This window comes from Ixodes scapularis, unplaced genomic scaffold (assembly GCF_016920785.2).
Source record: "Ixodes scapularis isolate PalLabHiFi unplaced genomic scaffold, ASM1692078v2 PGA_scaffold3__209_contigs__length_174095766, whole genome shotgun sequence".
In the NCBI taxonomy this organism is placed as follows: domain Eukaryota; kingdom Metazoa; phylum Arthropoda; class Arachnida; order Ixodida; family Ixodidae; genus Ixodes; species Ixodes scapularis.
Genome location: NW_024609868.1, coordinates 123,530,298 through 123,555,048, shown reverse-complemented (window position 1 = coordinate 123,555,048; position 24,751 = coordinate 123,530,298). Strand labels below are relative to the sequence as shown.

General features: G+C 43.7%; 1 protein-coding gene across 1 annotated transcript in view; it reads right to left on the bottom strand.

Moving 5' to 3' along the window:
- The window catches only part of LOC115322778 (cytochrome P450 3A41-like), a 40,432-nt gene that overhangs the window by 4,718 nt on the left and 10,963 nt on the right, over nucleotides 1-24,751 (bottom strand). The gene's annotated exons all lie outside the window — the stretch shown is intronic.

Below are 24,751 nucleotides of genomic sequence, written 5' to 3'. Positions count from 1 at the left end.
TATGAGCCAACGTGTAGCTAAGCCTAATATCGTCAATACAAGGAATGACACTGTGGGCGCCAGCAGTATTTCAGCGAAAAACAAACGTGTAAGCGAGAAAAAAATATGTGTTTTCTTGCTGAGACGGTCTTTGCACTGGAATAAATGCTACTTGATCCCACAATGCTATTTCTTTTTTTTTTTTTTTTAACAATATTAGACTTAGGCGGACGTCGGTTCATAGAGAAATTTCGTTTTTCCCAATTACCTTCTGATCAAGGTAAATGTCATGTTCTAAAACTTTCGCGCACTGTCCCATTCGAAAGCGTTATATTCTCACGGTGTTTGAGCCTCTTGCGATGCATTGCATATTCACCAGCGCCGAAAAACACGATTCTACTTTCTCAGAGACTTCCTGTACTCCAAAAAATGCCTGGGACAAGCCGGCGTCTTCGACCCGTTGATGTGAGGGAGCATGATCAGATAAGGGTGGCTATAAAACGCCTGTGCATAGAAAGCTCAAACCTTCACCATATGTTCGTTGAGGATTATTAATTCAATACTTCAATTATTTTCAAATTTAAAAGTAAGTCGATTTTTATTCAATTTTAAGGTGCTCATAAGGCGACAGAATCATCGCCAATATTGCCTTGCCATCCGTACCATCAAACTGAATACTATATGCGTAATTTAAAGTGTAGCAACTCTTCAAAATACGTCAAAATATCCACAGCATTCATGCAGTCTTGAACATTCCATGCAATTGCCTAAGAAATCTCTTTAAGGTCACGAAAAAAGTAGCCATGCCAGGCGAATGCAGTGAGAAATCACTCATGACCTGCAGAAAACTTGGGGCTCTCAAATGGTTGTAACAAATAAGCAGAAGTCATTGTTAGTTCGAGGATATAATCCGAACAAATCGAGTGACTCCTTAATCAAAATGAATGGCGTTGGGACTAAATTAGTGACAATTTGGATTAAATTTGATGGTGCTTTCGATTAAACTGATGATCGCTTTTATAAAATTGGCGTACAGCTGGATTAAATTAAGGACATTCGGTGTACAGCTGGATTAAATTAAGGACATTCGGTGTACAGCTGGGTTAACTTAAGGGACACCCAAATTTTTAAAAATATATGAAAGATGGCATTTGGATTATTATGAGCGGGAAAACCTGCAGAGCTCGTGTCCGGGCTCGTATCCGGTATCCGGAAGGAACAATTAAGCGCGAGACACATGCGCGAAAAAGCCATCCGATCCGACGTGCGAACCGCCGGAACGACGTCCGAGGGCGAGGGTTTTCGTCGCACCGGAGCGTCGGACGAGGCCTCCGTCCGGCGCCGGCGTGCGTCCAACTTGCCAGATATCGCCGCACGCACGGTCCGATTTTCGGAAGGCCGCATTGGCCGCAGCCAATGAGCACGGATGGCGAAGGTCATGTTGTCAAGTGACTTTCGGACCGATCGGGCGAGGAGGCGCGACGTGGTTCGGGGAAGCGGATGTGGCGGTGGACGGTGCGTCACGCGACGCGAGTCGTCGTTGTGAAGGAAACGGACGCCATCGAGTTTTCCCGCGCGTACAAAACGAGCTGCTGATTTCGCGCGCCAAAGCAAGCCGGCCTTCTGGGACCGATCGAGCCCGTCGAAACCCGAAACTGGGCGGAGCTGAACGGAGCGACGCAACGACGCGTCGGAAACCATGTGTCGCGAACCGTCCTGTGCGGCGATTCTGAGCAGCCATCTTCCCGACAGTTCGCACGCCGGATCGGACAGTTCTGACGCGCATGTGTCTCGCGCTTTAGAGACGCCAGAATGATAGACGCCGCCAGCTTTCCCGACGAAATCCTGCCGCGTATGAGACCCTTTTGTTCCGTAGGTGTGCCCAATGTTGCCAATAATTTAACATTTGGCGTTCGAGACGTTGAGAAAGTGCGACTACATAGTATCTTTCCCGACTGCAAAAACTCTAAAATCTTCAGATTAACAATGAATGAATGGATGCATTGCGGCTGTTTCCTTTAGATTGGGAAATGGCTTGCGCACCTATCTAAATAGCATATACAGTTACTCTAGCTAAACAGTTATTGCGTGCGCCATCTCTCGGCGTGGTTTCCGGAGCAAAACCTTGTCACCTCCAGACCTGCAGTGTTTTGTTTCAAAACAAAGTGAAGTAATTGAAATAGAGCTGGTAAATAGACAGCTTTGCCACATAAAGAGTAATACACTTTTTGTTTTAAGACAGAGCGATCTATTTTCAAAATTCGTTGAATCACCTTGCGATCTTGTCTCGGTGCGCTCCCATAAGCGTACGCTGGTCTACCGATTTTTTAAACGAGTTCGTCCAGAGAGCATCTCAAGTACCCGTAGAACGGGGGTATAAGGGTATAAGACAAATCGACCGTATGATCGGTCATAAACACTGTGCACGAATGGAGAATATCGTGATTTCTGGCGGGGCATCGGACCGAACCAGAACCAAAATCCAAAATTCAAAACCTGAAATATAAGCTTTATTTCTTCGTTCAACAAGAATAAAATCAAAACATTATGATTTGCTTTTGTTCGGGAGAAAAAATTAAAAATACCTTTTCCTGTTTTTGGTTTAAGTAAAACTTTCGGGCACATTCGTCGCGAAAGTATGTCGCGAAAAGTACTTGTATATATTCAAAATTTTATATTTTTAGGCAACGTCCTTAGCCTTGGGAGCTGAGCTAAATGGCCGTAAACCGAATGGTATTTTAGAATCTTCTCACACGATTTAGTAAATGCAAAGATTCTTCTATTGATGAGCATTTATGCGCGCGCTCAGACTTAGGGAGATCGTGATGTTATTTGTCTCCTGCTTTTAGAATTCACCAAGAACTAAAGGATAATAATATTTACCAATTAGATCATCGTTTAAAGATGAGCTTAAACAAGTGGAAATGACGCTTACCGGAACTTCCCGCATTGACACACAAGTAGCTATATACATTTTTAAAATCGTAGTCAGCGTCGAAAGATTTCTTTCTCAACTAAAATTCACATTTTCGTCTCAATCTCTAAAGAATAAGCAAAAAACAGGCATAATGTTTTTATTTTTATAGTGCAATTAAATGCAAAGGTGCGATCGAGGTGGACAAGAATGACGAAAATAATCCCTGGAGAAAAGGAACAAGGGGGACAAAGGGCAAACCCAAATCTCCAAACACAGCTCGGTGACAGGTGCGTGACCGAAAAAAGGTTAAAAGATTTTAAGATTATGGTTATAGTGCAATTATAATCACTTGACTGGAAATGAAGAGGTCCCGGGTTCGATACCTGGACGAGACGGATTTTTTCGGTCGCGCACCAGTCAACTAGCTGTGTTTGGAGACGTGTGTCCTTTGATCCTCTTTTCCGAGGATTTTTTTCGTATCTTTGTTTCTTGTTCCTTACAAACAGTTTTCAACGTCGCCCTATTCATATTGAAGATTTGAATAAAACTGTATTTTTTACAGCTCTTGTTTTTTTTTGTTTTTTTTTTTGTTTTGTCAACATGCATATACGAAACAATTCAAACCAAAACATACCGCGTTTCTTTTTTTTTTTAGATGTGTTGGATTTTAAGATTCTTTTTTTTTTTCTGAACCGGAACGAGAACCGCTACAAGAAGTGCAGTTTTTCGGTTTGACACCCTGATTTGTGGGCATTCAATGGGCAGTATGCAAAGTAGCAGTTCCCCTAGCGGTTCAGGTGCACCCTGGTAACAGAACACTCTAAAAAAAAAAGGTGTCAAGGGAGAGTAAGTGCCCTGACTTACTCTCCTTTAACGCTATCTGCATGGAAGTTACTCTTTCCCGACCGCTTCTTTCGATGATACTCTACCTTAACCCTCCCTCGACCTCGAGAGTAACTGTAACGAGAGTTAGTTTCTCCTCGCGATATCACGGGCTGTCGATAGATGGCGCCGCTATGGGTTCGGCGCAAGTTCGACGCTGTTTGGCGCAGGTATTTTTTTCGTTTTCTCGGGGAAACCTTTTTTCCTATCCGCTTTTCTTTTTTTTTTCTTCTTTTTTTTTTGGGGGGGGGGAGATGTGGCAAGGATGTTTTAATAAATGAGTTGGTACAGCCTGCCTTGACGGGTTTATATTTCAGTATTTATTAACTTAATTATTACCTGCGGCAGGAAGATCATTGGAGCGGGGGACACTCCTTTATCCAAGCAATAGGCAATTAATGTTTTTGCTAGACAGATATATTAAACAATAAACATATAGATCAGTGTGTAAACGGGTGTATGAGCGGATGCTGACGCGCGTGTGCGATTATGTTTCGTTACATAAGTGCCTAGGGTTGTTATGTAGCCCAGAGATGTTTTTGGGGCATTGTTATATTTTTGGGGGGTCGTTTCAAGTTACTGCTGAGCCCGACCTCACTGATCGTAGGAACAGGTATATGTATAAAAAAAGTATTTTTTCCACATTCGCATTAAAAGCAAGCAAAGAGGAAAACCTCCCTCCGTGACAGAAGAGGTCGGCTTCGCGCGGTCTATTGCATACGCCACGTGACGACCATTTCATGAAGCGTCGCCCTAAACACGGCGTTCGTTTCGAAGCCATGTATAGGTTCGAAAAACCTATACATGGCGGCAAGCCAGGTTTATGGTACGTGACACTAGGGGCTCCCTTATTTTCACCGCCGTGGAGAAAATAAACGACGGAGGCAGAGCGTTTGGAAAAGTTGTTAGCGATGATTTCCAAACTTGTTATGCGGTCTTTGTTTTGAGTCATTAAATAAACTTGGCTTGACTACTACCTTTTTTTTTTCAATATTTACATTTTACTTTCCGAAGCGCGGGAGTCGATCAGTCTTTTGCTCTGTTCAAGAAAAGCTCTGGGGGGTTAAACCTTTAACTCTGCACAGTTTGCTACATCCTTTAACTGTTTTAACCTCGCTCTCCGAAGCTCCCTTGACAGGAAGGTTTTCGATGTAAGGGAACATTCAAGATCGCTGCTCTTTTCCGCTGTTCATCAAACAGTTCCTAATGTACAGCGGAAGCACCGTGTAGCATTCCGGATATCGATATTTGTGGTACGGATCTCACTGGCTTTAAATATAGATACATTAGTGTGTATTACAGAAGTCTTATTTCGCTGTCCAACAGAGCCACATTTAAACTGCCATTGACGGGTTCACCTTACGTTCAGTTGATTCTACACAGCAAGCGATAGCTCAATTATTTTGGGAAGAACGTAGACTGCTCTATGTCACCCTACGATATGTTAAAAAGTATGCTAAGCTTCTTATGTTTAATGTCCCCGAGGTACGAAACACGGACGACAGAAGCTCAGTTAAAATGAATGAGCGAAATTGTCTGTATGTTCTGTAACTAGCGGTAGCTTCCTCCATCTAGCATGGCCTTCGAAAAAGCCTGTGTCTAGAGTGCCGTGGTACTCTTGCCAAGCGTTCAAGTGCCCACGTCCGATGGCACTCTAAGCACGCATTGGAGTGCAATCCGAAGGCCCTAAATGGGCTGTACAGAAGACGTGGGTCAGCGCGTCCCGAGAAGCATAGCCTGCCGCATCCGTAAGCTAAAGAAATCCGATTTACAAAAAAATTTTCACCATCGAAGTGCTTCGGAAGTGAGGGAAGTGTCGCAAGCGGAAATTTAGAGGACCCAGAGGAAGTTAGAGAGTAAATAAATTTAGAGGAATTTAGAAGATAAATAAATCTGTCTTTTAGAGACAGCCAAATTTACTTATAAGCTTGGTCTTGGTACCAATCCAGCCAGCTGAAAGTCATGATGTGGAAAGATTGTGAACTTTAATTTGGTCTCCTGTGTTTGTTAGTCACCGAATCGACAACAAACCAGCACCGACCAGCCAGCTATTTTACGACGCAAATAGTTTCACGAAAAAACTTCAAAAAAAAACTTCGAAAAAACAAATAAATAAACACAAAAAAGATGGTGTGGAATGGGCATGCTGCGGACACTAAAGTTCGTTAATATTTTTTTCTTATTTTTTTTTTTTTTTTTTTTTTTGTATGGAGCATTAGTGCAAGCTGGGTGCAAGGTGCGCAAGGAACGAGCGAGGCGCCCGTTGAGTCCGGATTCCCTGGATTACCGCCTTCGGACGCACACGCTGTCCTCAGTTGCCACACAAAGCCTTTAGTCATGGATCGGGGACTTTATCCCCCGTAAGCTGACAGCGCGGTGGAAACTACGTGCTTGTTAGACCGTTTGACTGTCAGTCTCGCACCACGTGATCACCCCTTCTCCGCTTACACACGCGAGGCGAGCGAAATCAAGCGATAGGAGTCAGGCCACTGAATGGTTGGCTAACGCTTAGCTTCACCGCATTGTCAACTTAGAGATGAACGAAATAAGAGCTCACCTCTACAATCAATTTCCGGCCTGTTATCGCCTGACGTCACTTTCTGCGCGCGAAACCTCCAACCTTGAAAGCAACAAGATCGTTTTGCCCACGAGCAAGCTTCCCGGAACTTTAGAACGGATGCCTTGCGAACGATGGGGCCTAGGAAGAGTAGCGCTGCCATATTTTTTTTTTTTTTTTAATTCTGTTTTTGATTTCACGAACGGTTTCGGAATATATGACCGAATACCGTTTTGGCATCTCCACAGAACTAAGATTTAGTGACACTATGAATGTTAACCATTTTGTTCTTAGCTCGAGACTGAGGCAAAAAAAGAGGAAAGTTTCAAAGTAGAAGAAAAATGAACAGTCGAGGTGTGTCCTCGACTGTTCATTTTTATTCTACTTTGAAACTTTCCTCTTTTCCTGCCTCAGTCTCGGGCTAAGAACAAAATGGTTAACATCCACCAGCTCGCCTGCGCAATCACTACATTATCATTTATTACTATGAATGTGTCATTGATAGTAGGTATTCCATGCGCAATTATGCATAAATATATAGGACAACGATAATTTATTTGTTATGTTTGTGAACACGGAAAATACATAAATGAATGAATTAATATATTTATAAAAGTATCTGTTTCACATTTTTTCTCAAGAAGGTCTTTCTGGCGCGCTTCATGGGTAACAACACAATCATTTAAGTACTAACGTGTGCACTTATATGGCAGAATTTTTTTTTATTTTTATACAAAAGAATTTTACGTTAATTTACCTTAATTACTTTTCTCGATTAAATTTTCCCTATAATAAGGGACGTGCTTAAATGCATATATGCTTCTGTGGAACCCTGCTGTCATTGCTGCCAAGAAAAGCAAACATCTTTTTGATAGGACAGGTCAGGACTGCTTATATTATAAATTTGAAATAAACCCCCGTGCCAAAATCACCGGTGCATTTCCAATGAGAGGGGCCGCCATCCCGTGCTCGCCTGGCGTATAAATGATCAGTGACTCGTCATTCGAAATCTATAGATAGTATTTCGGATGAAAACATTATTTCAAAGCAAATGAGGGCGAAATTACAGTCGATGTGCCAGAGTGAATCGTTAATTAAACAAGAGTCCCACCTACACCAAATCTATGACGTCGCGCTTAGGCGGTGGTGCAGCCTGTTGAACGGAGCATGGCCGAACGCTTCACACTTCGGAAAATGGGTACATGCAGCGCGTCGTGCGCGGAGCTCTTGTGTGCAAACGCGTGCTTGTTTACACGCAATGAGTTGGTGTACACTCGATTCAAAGGTCAAACTGTTCGTGAGAGATTATTCGGCGTGAAGTCGGTCTGCCTTTCAAGAATTGCGACACTGGTTCACGCTGTACATGAGACACGCGTAGCTACTGCAGCACGACCGCTAACCTGAGGTCGTTAACGTGCATCACGCGCTATACTTAGTTTCACCTCCGAATGAACCGCAGATGCTGTTTCAGTGCTTGTGCATCCGCGAGCGCTCGTGTGCCCGCCGAGGCGTCATCCAAAACAATTAGCTCGCGCTTTTAGCACGTGTGACCAACAATGGTCCATGCTGAGGTGAGACGAAGTATTCCTGGTGTTCATAGCACGTTCTGCAGAATGAGCTTGCGCTCCTCGTGCTCCTAGCTCCAACCAGTCAGCGACTCGCGCGGGCTAGCGCGAAATCCTCCCTTTGAAACAGAAATTTCTAGCGCAAGCGGTCATTCCGCGAAAACATTTCTGAAGGCTGCACTTTCGTGCCGGTAGCCTTCGCTGTTTAAGGACAAGCTTCGGGCACGTGCAGCATTCGCGCGGAAATATATTTTGGTGTTGTAGTAGTATTTTGAAGTGCAGGAGAAAAGCTGGAAGCCACCCGCATCTATTTCACGAGCAGAGTGCTCGCGAAAGTAGCGTAAGTACTTTTAACGTAAGCTACCACTTTTAGAAACAGATTGTAATTGTTTGAATAATCTTCTATTTGTTCTTTTTTCCCAAAAAATTGATTCGTGATTGGAGTGATCTCCGAGAATACCGGTCACCAGTGATACCTGTATAGTGCCATATTGGCGTGACATTTGAGTGCTGTGCTCTTGAGGCATCGTGTTCCTTTTTATTATTCCTGTTTTTTTTTTTTTTTTTTTTTTTGCAATTTGACAACTGGATTTTTATGTAGTCGGACGCTGTGTTTCTCTATCTGTGACAATTTAATAGTTTATGTACGAAATTAATCCCTAAAATAATGCCCTCTGCTCACTGTAGGCATTTTATAAATAAATAGAACAAATAAATATCCGCGGGAAGGGTGCGCTAATAACTGAATGAATAATTTTCGATTAGTCTTTCAAAGGTTGGTATTTTACGGCAGTTAATCATTCAAATATTAAGCTGAGATCTGTTTTTGTAGTGAAGGCAAGTGGAACCGTTCGCGGGTTTTAGAGATTCGAAGAGCTATCGCTGTAAAATGGTAAACACTCTCCAATGTACTTTTTTTTTTTTTTTGTTCGGACATGTTGGTTTGAATATATTTACTGTGGCGGATGCTTTCAACGCGTGAGCTCTTGTTTATTGGGGCATTCGTTCAGTAGTGCACCCGCTCTCTCTTGCCTCGGTATTACGTATATCATATGATAATTAACCCCTCCAATTAGCAATCCGGAAAATGGGTTTTATCGACGTGTTTGATCCGCTATGGCAATCAGTTTGTTGGAGGATGCTTCATCGACAAAATCGTCTCGTCGACACTGCGCTGTCCCATCGACGGTTTCATCAAAACGAGCGTTGTGTCGTTTCACAACATAGCTTGCTTTGCGATAGCATTTATGGGCGAGCCCTGCGCACTTTACGCGTCCGTAACGGTCCGCCGGTCGGTCGTCTGTAACCATGGGCGTACCAACCGGGGGGGCAAGGGGGGCACTTGCCCCCCCAGTTCTCAGAGTGGGGGGGCAAGGCATGCGTTTTGCCCCCCCTGAAACGGCCGCCACTGGGCAGAGCAGACACAGGCCGGCGGCGCCCAAGGAATACCGAGGGCACTGCCCCCCGACCCGCGCGGGCATATTTTTAACGCGCAGGCGATACAAACCCTAGCAACGGTGCTCACGCACGCCGGATTGGCTGGTTCGTAAAGCCTTGCTCCATGAACAAGGCTACACGGTAACCTTACGGAATCCATCCGCGAGACATGGGCCGGACGGGCCGTCCAGACCAGGACGTAGGCCCTTACACAAAATAAAGTTTTGCTTGCTTGCTTGGAGATACGCGCTGCCGCCGTCAACATAGGCAGCGGATGCAATGCGAGTTTCCGAAGAGGTAGCGTAACTTAGTGGTGAGATGTCTGCCTCATACGTGTCAGACCCGGGTTCTATTTATGGTGTGGGCCGGCTTACTTCTTTTTATTTTTTTTCTCGAACATTTTGTTTTGTCGAGGCATTTGGCGATATTTACATTTCTTTTTTACCATTAGCACTAAAAAAACGAATGTTGTTGACGAAACATCGCTAAACTAAATCGTATCGACTCTATTTACGGAAGTGCATGGGGGGCAGCGGGGCTTGGGTTGCCGACCGGACGCCGCAAAGCTGCGTGTACGGGGGGTGGGGGGGCTAGGTGGGTTAATAGATTCGTAATTAGCAGCCGCACACCGTCACCGCGAAGCGGCGTGAACGCAGGCGCGGGGGTGGGTTAACGCGCTTCGAGTGATACACGAGCAGCCCATCCGGCGTGAGCGTCGTTTTTAGGGGTTCTATCGCCTGCACCGTAAAAGGAGCAGTGTGTGCACCTCCTGTAGTGGGCAAGAATTCCTACATTGGAGAGAAGCGGGGACAAGCCCTTTCTTCAAATGCGTCAAGTCTCCTTGAGCTTCGGAATACAAAGAAACGCCACTATTCGGAGCTAATCCCACAGTTACTCGACCTCTCTTGCGTCGTGTCTGTTCGCTCCCCGCGCCTCGTAGCAGTGTTGTTGCAGTGGGGGGGGCTCGTTAAAATTTTGGGGTTTTTTGGACTATCTAAATCACTTTCTTCCTTCCCATCCCCCCCTTTTCTACTCCGCATGCTTCCCCCTCTGCAAATATCAGCTGACCTTCCGACCTCTGTTCTCTGTTGATAGGCAAAACAACCACTAAAATTAGAAAGTAATTTGTAATTTGAGTGGAAGTCACTCGGAAAAGTAGTTAAAGTAAACTACTGATTACTAGAATAGAAATGTAATTAAAAGTTACTAGACTACCCAGAAAAGTAGTTAAACTACAGTAACTTGAGTAAAGTAGTTGAACTACGTGCAAGTCTGGCCTGGCAAGCGCTCTGCGTAAGTGTTTTCACTGATCTGCCTAGCCCCGCACACCATCACATGGGCCAAGAAAGGTGTAGTTTTACTGCAGAGGAGAAATCAGCAGGGTCCAAGATGGTGACAATGGAGGATGGGGGACTGTTCCAGTGGCTGATGGCTTGAGAAAGGAATGACCAATTGAAAGCGTTCGTAGAGCCAGAAGTGTGTTTGATGGTGCAGACGTTGTTGAGGCGAGAAGATGTTCGGTCGAGGGGTAATAACAAAGGGGTTTTGAGGTCGGGAATGTGGTAGTAGATTTTGTGAATAAGGCACAGCTGAGAGACTTTCCTGCGAAGCTGCAAAGAGGACATGGTTAGTTCAGTTTTTAGCGCCGAGACACTGAAAGAAAAGTCATAAGTGGATGAAATGAAGCGAGCAGCTCTGTTCTGAACTGCCTCTACAGCGTATTGATGAGGTACAGTCGATGGGTATTCCAGATGGTTGAAGCATATTCTATTTTTGGTCTGACGTACGTGTTAAAGGTTAGCTTAGGGACAAAGGGTGGAGCGATTTTTTAAGTTACGTCTGCTTAGTCCAAGAGTTCCAGATGAATTAACGGTAATGACTTCAATGTGGTTATTCCAGGGAAGGTCAGATGTTAGTCTTACACCAAGGTATTTATACACAGTAGCGGTCTCAATCAGATCGGAGTCCAAGAAGTAATTAAATGACAGAGTGGTTTTTTTCTTGGTGAAGTGGATTAGTTTGCGTTTATACTTGTTTGGTGACATAATCCACTCTTTGCACCAATTGTTAATTTTATCTAGATCTTCCTGAAGCTGGTTATTATTTTGCACACAAGTTACTTTGTTATGGATGACGCAGTCGTCGGCGAAAAAGCGTTTTTTTTTTTTGAAGAAATCCCAATGGGAATGTCATTAATAAATATTAAAAAGAGTAAGGGCCCAAGTACGAACCCCAGGGGAACACCAGGAGATACATTTATTAAGGAAGATTCATGATCATCATGGACGTGACCTGTACACGGGAAAAAAGAAAGTCACGAATCCATGCAAACGGTTATTGGTCGAGGCAAAAAGATGATAGCTTAGAAAGAAGGCGTTGATGGAGGACACGGCCGAACGCTTTGGAAAAAAAAAAAAAAACTGCGTCAGTTTGGACGTGACATTCAAGGTTAGTGTGCAAGTCATGGATGAAGTCGCGGAGTTGCGTTTCGCAGGAAAGTACCTTTTGAAAACCGTGCTGCTGTTAAAAGAAAAGAAATGGGATGATAGGTGCCTCATGATATTGGAGTAGAGGATATGCTCAAGTAGTTTGCAAGAAATTGAAGTGAATGAATTAGGGCGATAATTAAATGCGGAAGAGCGGCTGCCCTGTTTAAAGACTGGGAATTACCCTTCCCACCTTTTGGTCAGATGGAAGGCAGCTTTGAGATGAGGACTGAATGAAGATGAGTTTCAAATACTCACTAGAAATAACACGGGTGTTTCTTTTAAATTTTAGGGTTGATGTTATCGGTTCCAGCGGACGAAGTAAGTTTTAGTTTATCAATCAATGTTTTAATACCAGCGGAGTTAACGTTAATAGGATGCATGCGCTCGTAAAGCTCTTCAGGGAGAGTGGGGACGAAGTCCAAGCACTCGTTAGTAAACACTGATGAAAAGTATTCGTTAAACACAGAACTATCATGCTCGACGTTGCACATCCGACATTCCTAACTCTCCCCATCTTCCTAAACGTCCGTGTGTGTCCTAACACCAGAAACCGGAATTTTAAAGGTTAAAAACGGCACGTTGCGAATATGGAACGCGCACTTTCATCCAAAGCTGACGTCAAGTGACTCAAATCGAAAAACATGCATATTTACAGTATTGTTATCTCTTCTGGTGAAGGCTAAACAACCGTTGCATCCGTTTTCGCGCACGAAACGGTGACTCCCAGAGAAAGTAAGAACGCAGTGATTGTCTTTATTTTAACAATGTAAACACACTTGCAGGCGTGCGCTGATGAAGCCTCAAAATCAAAACTCTCGTAGTGTGATTCGTGGCTACTACCCAACCTCGTTGTCACGCCACTTTCTGCAAGCAAACACTAAAATTGCCAGTAAACACACAAAAGCGACATCGATACAATTATCTTGTAGAATATCACCTTATTTAATCATAACTGTTTCAATAGGCACTACAAGTTGTATTTATTTTAAGAAGAAGAAGCGAAATTTTTTTCGTTAGAAAAAACAAAATATCAATGTTAAGTCTGGTAACGTTGTAATTTTGCCGAATCATTGCCACATCTTTAGAAAAGTTCGACAAAAGTTGCGCCGAATTTTCGATTAAGGGGGGGGGGGGGAGAGGGTCGGGTTTGCCCCCCCACTCAAAAACAAGTTGGTACGCCACTGTCTGTAACCATACAACAGATTGGAGCCACCACGTAACCACAGTGGAAATAGCGCTCCATATAATAGTCACAAGGTCACGTGACTATAATCCGTGCGGGCGATGTAAACATCGTCACTGATGAATCCATGAATCCCGAACAAGAGCTCTGCCGGACAAAAGCTTTTCGATGACCCGTACGAAACCTCAGCACTTTTTTTCAGAGACTCGGATAAAAGTACATCCTTTTATGACTACACATGAGCAAAGGGTTAATGAAGAATTTCTTTTATTTTATTGCCGATCTTGATATGAAGACCGTATCTTTGTTTCTGGAAACCGAAAACTACGATAAGAAATGTCTCGATATGGGCTCAACCGGGCCGCCAAATGGGGCTGCCGATGTCCGCGTCAATGCCTCGTCATTCCGTCGCGATCAAATGCGTGGGACCTTTCGCTCCAGATTATTATGTTGACTTTACGACCTCGAGAGAAAAGCTTCGTGCTCTAACTACGGGTTTATGAACTCCATTTCGTGTCCAGTGAAGAACCCCGTTGCGATTGACAGGACAAGAACATATTCTGAAGCGTGGTTATACAAGGACGGCTCTATGACTTTACGGCACTACTGCTGCCACAATAACACTCCGAATGCATCCAACATGGCACCAAGGCACTGATAGCAGACGATAACGTCGTGTTTGGTTTAGAGTTTAGCCGGAAATAACGTCAGCTGCAAAACGCAAAACGCAAAAAAAAAAGAAAAAAAGAAGCGAGCACAAAGAAGTTGCCAAATGCCCCACGACTGACACCCCACCCTTTAGCCCCGCCTTTAAAAGGCTAGCTTGATCAGAAGCCCATGACTCGAATCCCCAGATCATACGGCCGGGTCCTCACCGTGACGGCTGAGCCTTCTGCTTTTAATTAAGAGACAGTAAGTGTGCACGCGAGCGTGTGTAACGTAATCATGCCGTCATTTGTAGACCCTCAACATATTAGGTTAAGACATGGAACAATGCTGGTTGAAGCTCGCACAGGGATTCTGCACGTGAGGCTATAATGCTACACCCGTACGATCGCCCACATGTGGTTGGTATTTTAGACTACCGATCTGGCGCAATCCACATGTTTGCGTGCATGTTCTTTTTTTTTTTTTTGGCGGGCATGTTTTGTTGTTTTGTTTATTTTGAGGCATAACCTAGTTAGCTTCGCTGGTGCTCCGAGGCAACGCGAAAGTGGCTGACGATTTTCTTGAAAATCATATTGCCTCTTTTTTTTTTTTTTTTCGTTGGGAGACATTTGATTTATCATTCTCTTTTAAATTTTGACATTAGGCTTCAAGCTGAGTTCGGAGCGTCGTGTCTGCCAGACTCTTTTTGTCTTCTTGCTCTAGAGCTGTCATGTTTAAGCAATCTCTACCACATTGGTTTTTTGGATACCCGGCAAGCAAATACCAACAGAGACAAACGAAAGAATTCGAGCGCCCTTCTCCCGCACGGAAAGGGGGGGGGGGGGGGGGGGGGGAGGCGCACGCACCGACGGCCTCGAAACGGAATGCTTACAAGGTCGCTCGGCCTGGTGCAAGAACTCGTTCTTTCCCTGGGAAAGGGCGAGAGAGAGAGGGTGATGAAAGAACAGTTCCCCTCCCGTTTTCCCCACACTGCCCTACACCATCACCAATCTCTTCTATTCTCTTCTTTGTAAGCGAAGAGGACTCGTCCTTGAAGGAGGACTCCCTTCATTTCTAAGCTGACAGTGTCGAGCGAGCTAAGCGCCCACCGGACCAGTTATCACCTGCCTCGCTCTCTGCGCGTGGTCGGCGTGGTTACAAGAGGGAGCGTGATCACGTGGTTAAAGACAGACGTGCGATTAGTTCAGCGGGCACCCCTTAGCTTCCTCTACACTTTCAGTTTAGGAGTGACGGAGCCCAGCACGCAAAACACACACACAAAAAAAAAAAAAAAGAAAAAAAAAAAAAAGAGAGACGAAAGCGTTGAGAGGCGCGCGCGGGTGCGCGCGGCAAAACGCCGACGCCGTCGAGGCGAGATCTCTTTGCTTTAGGGCATTTCGCCATCGGAGCGGCGTAGGGAGGCCTACCCGAAAGCCGGCGCACTCAGCTCGCGGATGAAGACGTCTGTCACGTGATGTTTACTGGGCGCACCGTCGACACCGCTGCGTAGGCTCGCCGACGGCAGCTCTTCCGTGACTTCGTTGCCGCGACCTCTTGTCACCATTCAACCGCACTTAAAAGGTAAGTAGCTCATTTTCGCATGAGCCTTGAGAGATAATCGAAGTACAGAAGGAATGAAAGACGCGTAACTTAACGCGATAGCGCGTGTTGTGTCAGAAAACGCGCTCAACCTTGTTGCTTCTGCTTTCCCCACTCAGTTGCACGAGGGCAACGCATCCTCGCATGAGACTCGACTCGATTGATGTGTCCAGGACAAGGGCTCATATCCATGGGAGTTCGGTTTGCTCTGGTTTCTTCCAAACACTTTTTGTTCGTACCTTTTCGCTTTCCGGCGCCGTAAGAAGAACGCAAGAAATCGAAAACACTGAACCGCACTCGTTGAATAATTACGATGGGCGCTCTCGCGTGCTGAAATTTAAAGAGGGGATGTCATGTTTTCTTTAGTCTACTTATCTATGTAAAAAAAAAAAAAAAAGTACTTGTCTTAGGCAGTGGTGTGTTCGTTTCACATCGTGCATCCCCGCTCCGCGAATGCGGCCACCAGACGGTCATGTTACATGTCGAAAAATTGCCTTTTTGGAGCGTTGCGGAGGCTGGCGGCAGCGTGCTGAAGTTACGTGTTTTACTCGTTCGTCGGTATTCGCTGAAAAAGTTATTTAAAACCCTGTGTAAGCCGTGAGGCTTGCCGTTGAGAACACGTCAAAAGTTTTACGGAAGCGCAGTGCCGTAGGAAAAAGGCGCAACTCGTCGAAATCAAGTTTACCGCGGCGTGATCAAAGCTTCCTTGGCACGCCGAAGCGCTGCGTCTCTCTGCCTTCGCGCGCTTGGATACCGATCAAGAATCGGCGCCGCGGCAAAGTTTTGAAGGTGTGTCGCGCGTAGATGTTTTTGGGCATCATATATCGGGCACGGAGTTCTGGGTCGTCCAGCTGTTCCGGCAAGTTGCTTTGAATAAAGGGGGAAAACAATATGGACGGTTGCTCTTATGCACTATTAACCATGTTCCATATCTGCTCTAATGGATCACATGGCAGCACAAATAGAGCAACGCTGTGGAGCAAGTTTGGTTTTCGAAGGCAAACTACAAGACAGCGAGAATTAAAATTTTTGAAGCGCGACCCATACGGTCGTGTGCAGTCCCTTGGCCAATCACAATTGGGCGAGTCGCGCTCAAACGTCAAGTGCAATAAAGTAGGTTTATAATGGTTCAGCACTAATCAGTGATGAGGAGCTATCGTGCACAATATTCTGTAAATAGTCTAACAACGAAAAAAGACGTACTGAGTGCGACACAGTTTGTGCGAACAAGTAATCGCTGGTTTTTCTCTTTGAAACCAAGGGATGTCATCCAAGTTATTATTGCTACGGAAAGAGCTCATATAATGTAAGCAAAAACATTTCGTGCTCGCTAATACTAATTGGAAGTAAAATGTGCCGATGTCGTGTTCGCGCTAACAGTATCATGATGTGTACCTTCCCCTCCTCGTTCGTTGCCACTGGCCACTGGATCAAGCTCTTTCTGGACCGCAAGTGCCGGAAGTTACAAATACAGTCGTCGGGGTAAAGTAAAACGCTGCTCCAGAAGCACATATGGCTTTACACACATTGCTCTCGTAAAACACATTTACACGTCGATTCTTTATTGTCATCCGAGCATGCGAAGGCGCAGAGACGCAGTGCTGTTGTGGGCCAGGGAAGCTTTGATCACGCTGCTAGACCGGTGAAACGTGCTTTCGACAAGTTGTGCCTTTTTCCTGTGGCACTCTGCTGCCGTAAAAATTTCCACGTTTCCTCAACGGCAAGTTTCACGGCTTACACAGGGTTTTAAAAAACTTGTTTGGCAAATGACGACAAACAAGTAGAAAACATGTCTTCAGCTCGCTGCCGCCAGCCTCCGCCACGTTCCAAAAGCAGTTTTTCAATGTGCAAGATGGTTGTTCGGTGGCCGCACTCGCGCTGCAGCGAGCCAGCTGGGATGCGTGATCCGGCAATTGTCATAGAAACCGGTGGTTCGTTCGTTTCGCGGTAGGCCTAGCGGGCGAACGACGACCGTGCTTGCATAACATACCGCAGGATGGCGGCAACAACATCATCAGATGCTGGCTGGAAGCAGACGATGACGTGCCACCTGCTTTGGCCGCTATGATTTATTAAATACTTTCAGCGGATATGATGTGTTACCGCTCGATAATAAATAGGACTGAGGTACACAAACCACCTCTGTCCCACGGTGACCTGAGAGAGCACTGCCATAGACGGAAACAATTTTGTCCTTTTATGAAATTAAGGAACACCAAGTTACTCGCTTATATTTCCCTACGTAAAAGCAACGATTAAATTATGTGCTCGAGCGAAAAGTAGCCACTTTCCGAGATAAGTGTTCAACTTTTACTTTTCCTTTATAGTTGCTTCCCCTTGGCTGGAATGGTTATTGATGCTTTGCATGGGAGGAAGTGAGGTGTCAATCATTGTTTCAGTGGCCCCGATTACTTGAGGAACACTCGTATGACTCTTCCTCGCTATATTTGCATTTTAAAGGGATGCTGAACCGAAATCTGGATTCCACAAAACACGGCAGCAAAAGCGTGCAACGGGATGCTACAAACACCAAAAGATCACCCATATAGCGATATCTCAACCATATTTTTTTAAAAAAGGAGGCGCATGTGACAGATATGTTGACGTCTTGTTTCTTTAAGAAGAGTCGAGAAGGAGAGGGAATTTTCTTGCGTCTTCCTCGCCTCGTTGCCTTGATGGGGCAAAGCGAAGAGAGGAGAGAACCAGATACGTTGACTCCACGTCCCTCGTTGGCCTCGTTCAATCTCGATCTCTTTTTCCAAATATACGGCCGTCCATTCGAAATATCGCCTTACGAGTAGTGTTGTAAGGATTGTAGCGTCCCATCTACAGCTCCTGCATTGTTTTCTGAAATACAAATTTCGGTTCACCACCCCTTTAAGGAAAAGTGCATGTTACGACGTGTAGTTTATTCGCTCTGTTAAAATAGTTTTATTGCCCTGCAGTTGTCGAAGACTGAACTGATTTAGTAAATGGATCGAGATTTAAAGGCATTTTGCGTTTTTACTTTCTATCCCCTTCTATTACAACACTTCCAACAACAATCTTTTTGCTGTAAATATTTGTCTGTGTTATAATCACAGTTAAAATAGTTTTTATGGCACTTTGAGGAACTGCGGAGTTTTCTATAGTACTTGCATCGCATTTTACAAGGTGATGAACGAGAATTACCTGCTCCAAAAGCTGAAATCGGAGGGGGGGGGGGGGACACGCTACCACAGCCATGATGGAGCACTTACACATATTTTTGTTGCAGTCTATACTTCTGAGCATCGCCAGCAATGACGGGCCCATGTGCTGGACGGACCATGGGACGCCACTGAACCGATCATTCTCGAGCCAACCACGGGAAAACAGCGACTCCCAGAACCCGTCCTGGTGTATTTCAAGTTAGGAGCATTAGGAGCCTGCCAACATTGGTCGTCAGCTGCGATGCCTCTACAAAAGCCGCTATCCCATGCCGGTCGTTCGGGGCACGCTAGCACAGCCGTGATGGAGCACTCAAACATCTTTTTTCTGCAGGTTGGTTATTTGAAAACTTCAGCTTGTTGTCATTCTAGCAACTAATGTCTGCTAGTGGTATTGTGGCCCAGTGATGGCCAAATTTAACACAGCTCTCTTGAAATTTTCTGACAATTATGTTGTAAATTGTTTTGATTCTACAGTTAATGACAACTAGTTACTTTCCAAACAAAAGTTGCTAGAATTCTTGCCTTTGTTCTATGCGTTCGTATTTGGTTAGACAGCACTAAACCCTGGTACATGGAAGATTTTAAAAGCTAGGGCAAAAGAAAGAAAAGACTATTTAAGATAGCCAAAAACTCGAATTTCGAGGCAGCCTGAACCAAATATAACTCTTGGGCCAAACTCTGTATCGAACGTGTGCATTTCTTCGAAGACAAATTTTATAACTGTGAACTGCCTTCAATATTATAGAATAACCAAAAAACGTTTTGGAAACTTATTTCCTCATATCAGTCGTCCCGTTCAATACTCTTGATGAACAATGATGGCACTGTTATTTCGGACAATGAATGTCCTACGGTTTTGAACAATTGCTTTTAGTCTACTTTTACTGATGGAGATAGTTCCTTTTTACCTTTTGTACCAGATGTAGATTTTAGGTATATGGACCCTATTTCTATAACACCGTCTGAAATTGCGATATTAATAACCTCAAAATTTTCAGCTTGGCTGGTGTCGACTCAATTAATACAAAAATTCTAAAAAAATACCAAGGGTTGTCACAAAAAATAGGTGACGAGGCGAAGTAAAACTGAACAAAATGAATGTTTAATGGGGCGAACGTTGCCCAAATTAAAGGGAAATAACAGCACGTCGGAGGCGTCGAGTGTCTTCAATACAACAGGGTCGAGCACAAGCGATAACTGATTGCATAAGGCCACGCGGGGCTTCTTTTATAGCACTCTCCTTTCTAGAACATTCTGTTCTAGAATTAACCACGGCCTTCTCAAATTTTCTAGAAGCATCGTCTTAGGAATAAATAAAGACATCTGCCGGTCCCAGGATTCAAACCCGGGACCTCTGCATGACAGTCGGGCGCGGTGCCCCCTGGGCTACCCCTAAGCACGCAGTAATATGCAGTCTACTTTTCCAGCATTCATCCACTGGTTGCATCCCACCCGAGTGGAAGGTTGGGAAGGTCGTTCCAATCTAAAAAAGTGGCAATCGTCACTGCGGGAAGCTACCGTCTCGTATCATTAACCAGCGTTGTATGCAAGTTGTTAGAACTCAAAATATTTTCTCATGTAGTATCGCATCTGGAATCTACTAACAACTTTTTCTACCAAAATCAGTACGGGTTTCGTAAAAGATATTCATGCTAGAGGCAGTTGCTGGAGTTCACCCGTGATATTCATGTTAATATGAACACTAACTCCCAAGTATGATGCCATATTTTTTTATTACTCTAAGGCTTTCGATCATGTATCTCACTGTCATTTAATATCAGAACTTTCCTCACTAAATCTTGATTCTCTCACTTTATCATGGATTCGAAATTTTCTTCGTGAAAAACAGCACGAAAGGGAAAAGGACAAAAAGGAAGGACTACATAGGATAAGTGCTTACTAACAACTGATTTTTCATTGGAGTGTGTAGATGGCACTATGTTCGCTCGGGTATAAGGCGCACCGTGGATTTTGCACTTCCTTCTTCTTCATTGCACACTCCACATGCTAACCAAGATTCAGAAAATGAATCTCACTGTTCGTTGGAGTCAGTGAAGGTTGGCTTACTCAAGATGGTCTGTTTTTTATTATGTAATTAATAGGTTTCCTTCATTATGTAATAGGTTTCCTGCAGTTTGCACCGCAATCTCGACAGTGTACCGCTAAATGCTAGTATGCGGTCCCTTGCAATGAGCTTTGGTGTTCTCAGAGTCCGATGTTCAGGCATCGCCTGGTCACCCAGGTATCCTGGTCAGCAGATAAAAATCAGAAACATTAAAAGATATATTTTTGTAATTATTGGAACTTTAAATATTCTTAAGTGTTTTCTGTATGCCCAGTAACCTATGGGGCTATCATGTAATGAATACTCTAACTTGCCTAATTTCTGTGTCCTGGCCCCTTTCAAGTGATTTCATTTGGGTTTACAGCGTTCTTAAATCACACTGGCACCTGCAGTGCACTTACGTGCAACTCATAGTTTGCAGGTATCGGGTGGTTTAGTTTGTCATTGCATTCTGTCCAGAACCTAACCACATTCCACATTTTTTTGTTTCTCTTTGTTTCGAGGTTCTATAGTTGTTCATATAGACTTGATTGCTGTGCAGGTTACGAACATTGCCTTCCACTTAAAAGCTGGACGTAACCCAGTAATTATTTTTCAAGAATAGATACGAACATGTTTTACTCAGTGCTGCATCTTGTGTGCACTTGCTTGCAATTTCTTACTAACACAGTGTTCGAACACCTATCTCTGGGAGGTGCACTTGGCAGTAACCTCTGAAATTAACTTGTGACAGCAGGCTTGAAGAAACTCATTGAATGTGGAAATTTCATTTTGAAAGGTATTTTTCGAACTTGCCTTGTTAAAATGGTTTCATAGCATAAGTCACACGTTGGTTTCACTGATTAGTGCCTGCCAGAATGAATCTGAGTTACCTGCACTGCGCTTATGTATAACTCATAGTTTGCAGAAATCGGGAGGTTTAGTTTGTCATTGCATTCTGTTCAGAACCTAATCACATTCCACTTATTTTTTTTCCAGGTTCTGTAGTTTTCCGTATGGACTTGATTGCTCTGAAAATCAGAGATTGCCTTGTACATGAAAGCTGGACATGGCCCACTAATTATTTCTCAAGAATAAAGGTATGAACAGGTTTTACTCCGTACTGCATCTTATGTGCGCTTGCTTGAAATTTCTTGCTACCACAGTGTGTAATTATCTCTTGAGGGACACAGTTGGCAGTAACTTCTGAAAGTAACTCGTGACAGCATGCTTGCAGAAACTCATTGATTGCAGCAATTTTGTCTTCGAAGGCATTTTCGGACTTCCTTCGTTAATTCGTAGCATAGGTCTCAAGTTGGTTTTGCTGTCTAGTTCCCGCGAGAGTTAAGCTGAGGCTCTTGCAATGCGCTCACGTCTAACTCATAGTTTGCAGAAATTGGGAAATTTATTCTGTCATCGCAGTCTGTTGATAATCTAATCACATTCCATATTTTCTGTTTTGCTTTTCCAGGATCTGTAGTTCTTCATATGGACTTTATTGCTCTGAAAATCAGAGATTGCTTTGTACATCAAAGACGGAAATGGCCCACTAATTATTTCTTGAGAAAAAAAGGTATGAACATGTTTTACCTAATACTGTATCTTGTGTACACTTGCTTCAAATTTCTAACAGTGTTTAAGCACCTGCTAACCGCTGGGATGCGCAGCTGGCGTTAACTCCTGAAAGTAACTTGGGCCCACAACCTAATCAGATTTTATGGTCGCTAGATATTTACTTTGAATTGTTCCCGCATCAAAAATTAGTTGGTGTGTTGTCCGTAACTTGCGGCGGCAAAAAGCTGCAACTCTCAATCACTGAGCTGCACGTCATGTGTGACAACGGGAATCATTCAGACATTAAAAATTAGCTGCCGTGTTGTCCATACCTTGCAGTAACGGCTAGAGCCTGTTGAACTGCTAGCTGCAATGATCTAATAAAACGGACGTCTCAGTGAACAATAATTATATTAGTAAAATGCTATATTTATTGTTCACTGAGACGTCCATTTTGTTAAGTCACTGCAGCTAGCAGTTTAACAAGCTCTGGCCGTTGCTTCAAGGTGCGAACAACACGCCAGCTAATTTAAATAATTCCTGTCGTCGTGCGTCACGTGCAACTCTGTGATTGAGAGTTGCGGTTTTTTGCCGTCGCAAGTTACAGACAACATGGCAGCTAATTTTTGATTCCGGAACAATACCCGTATCCGTGCATCTTGTGCAGTACAGTGACTGAGAGTTACAGTTTTCTGCCATGCTTCTACCCAGGTCAAGTTACGGGGAAAACCGTGGGGCCTCATTACTGTCATGCACGTAATAGATAGTTAATGCTGTGACCGTGATGGAAGACAACACTAATTGTATCGGCATCAAAAATTAGCCGGCAATTTTTATTAATTTGACGGAATTTGTTTTTACAGTGAATGTACTTTTTGTCAGGATCTGATGAGCTTGGATTGTGTCTAACTCTTGACCGGGAATCTCCGACGAGTCCAGCGTGTAATCCACGGCGAAAGGCCCTGTACAGCGCTATTTGTAAGTGCTTTTTATTCTAATAGTCCGTGAGAGACGTTATGATTGGTTATTTTTGTGTTCGAAGTCATGTTTATTTCATTTTCGCTGTTAAAATATGGCTGTCTTCTTGGCGGTAGATGTGTGCTGTAGTAAAGTCCTCCCAGTAGGTCCAAAGCCGAATGCCACAGTGTTGAGTTAGTCCTTATTTGCCAAGATTCGGCTTGTTGGGTGCGAGTGGAGTGTCAGTTACGTCACTGCGATATGTGAATGTATTTGCCAGGAATTATCTTTACCCAACGAGTTTTTTTGTTATGTGACTGATTTATTTTAAATTCTTGATTCATTCAAATGTCATGTTCTGTTCAACTGTCATGTTCTTTCGTATAACAGGGTATTTATTGGACTGTTAATTTAGTAGTACATTTGACACTGGTTAGCTGAAGAGGGAGGCTAGCGGTTTGATTTTTAACTTGTAAATAATATGGAGGTAATATGGGTACATTTATGACTACATATTTCTGTGCCGCAAATACCGTAAGTCTTAAAACATTCTTTTTTTGTTTTCAAATCAACGTAGAAATATAGGGTGAACTTAAATGGCAAGTTTGTAATTATCAGTTCTTAAAAACACCTGAAAAAAAAATTTTTTTTTTAAGTCTTGTTGGGGCACGCGTGTCAAAGAAAATTGAAGCAAAAAAAGCATTTTATTTTACAGAAATATTGATGGCGCGAGGTGCCTTGCAATTAAGTCAGTAGTCACCTCCTTTCAACTGCTTTTCTCTTGGCATTCGGGCGTGTGGAGGAAAGGTGGATCGGCTTCACCTTCACGTTGAGGTGGAAAGAACGAATGACCATCTCGTTGAGGTGGAAAGAGCAAATGACCATTCTGTCATGTCATGGACTTTGCCCGCATAATTTGAAATCAATCTTTTGCCGTCAATATTGCTCTGAACATTTTTTTTTTCGCATAAAATTCTTTTGACACGCGCGTCCCAACCAAACTGCTTAAAATAATTTTTTTTTTTAGAGGCCCTTTAAAGCTAGATGAAGGGTTGAGGGTCACTATGATGTTGCGAGAGTAGGCCTAAGCAATTTATAAATTCACCTTCCTACTATTTGAAAAAAAGAAAAAAAGAGCTCTAAATTCGACCTTGCAATGCATGTGCCTGCGCCTGCACCTGCATTCAGAGTGGCGCAACCAGTTCATTCACATGCACCAAGAAATTTAGAGCGCACATCTATTGTGCAGCCAGCTGCATGATGAAGTGGCACACATGAACAGCTTGCTATCTAGTAGTGTCGGTTGTGGCGGAGCTTAAGCAGGCCATAATGCATTCTTTGTTTTGACATGTGGCACATTTATCAATTATTTTAACTCTTGCGAATCACAACCTGTGTGTTCTTGGGTTGGGCTACTTTTATATATATGTATATATATTTTTTTTTATAGAATTTGTGCATTTTAGTATGTATAATTTTTTATTTTTTTATTAAGGTTAAATGGTACTTTATAGCAAATTAGCTCCTTGTAGAGCTGAAATTACATTTAGTCAATGGTCTCCCCAAACTGAGATGTTATATGCATTTGCTAGCTTTTTTTTTTGTAAAGGTGTAAAATAAACTATAGTATACGGCAGCCAGCTCTGAAACACAATAGATTGTTCACACTAATTAATCTATAAAAACTTGGACGATTCCACTTGGACAAATCCAGTTGTTAAGAAATTGTATTCATCCTACCCTTCGGGA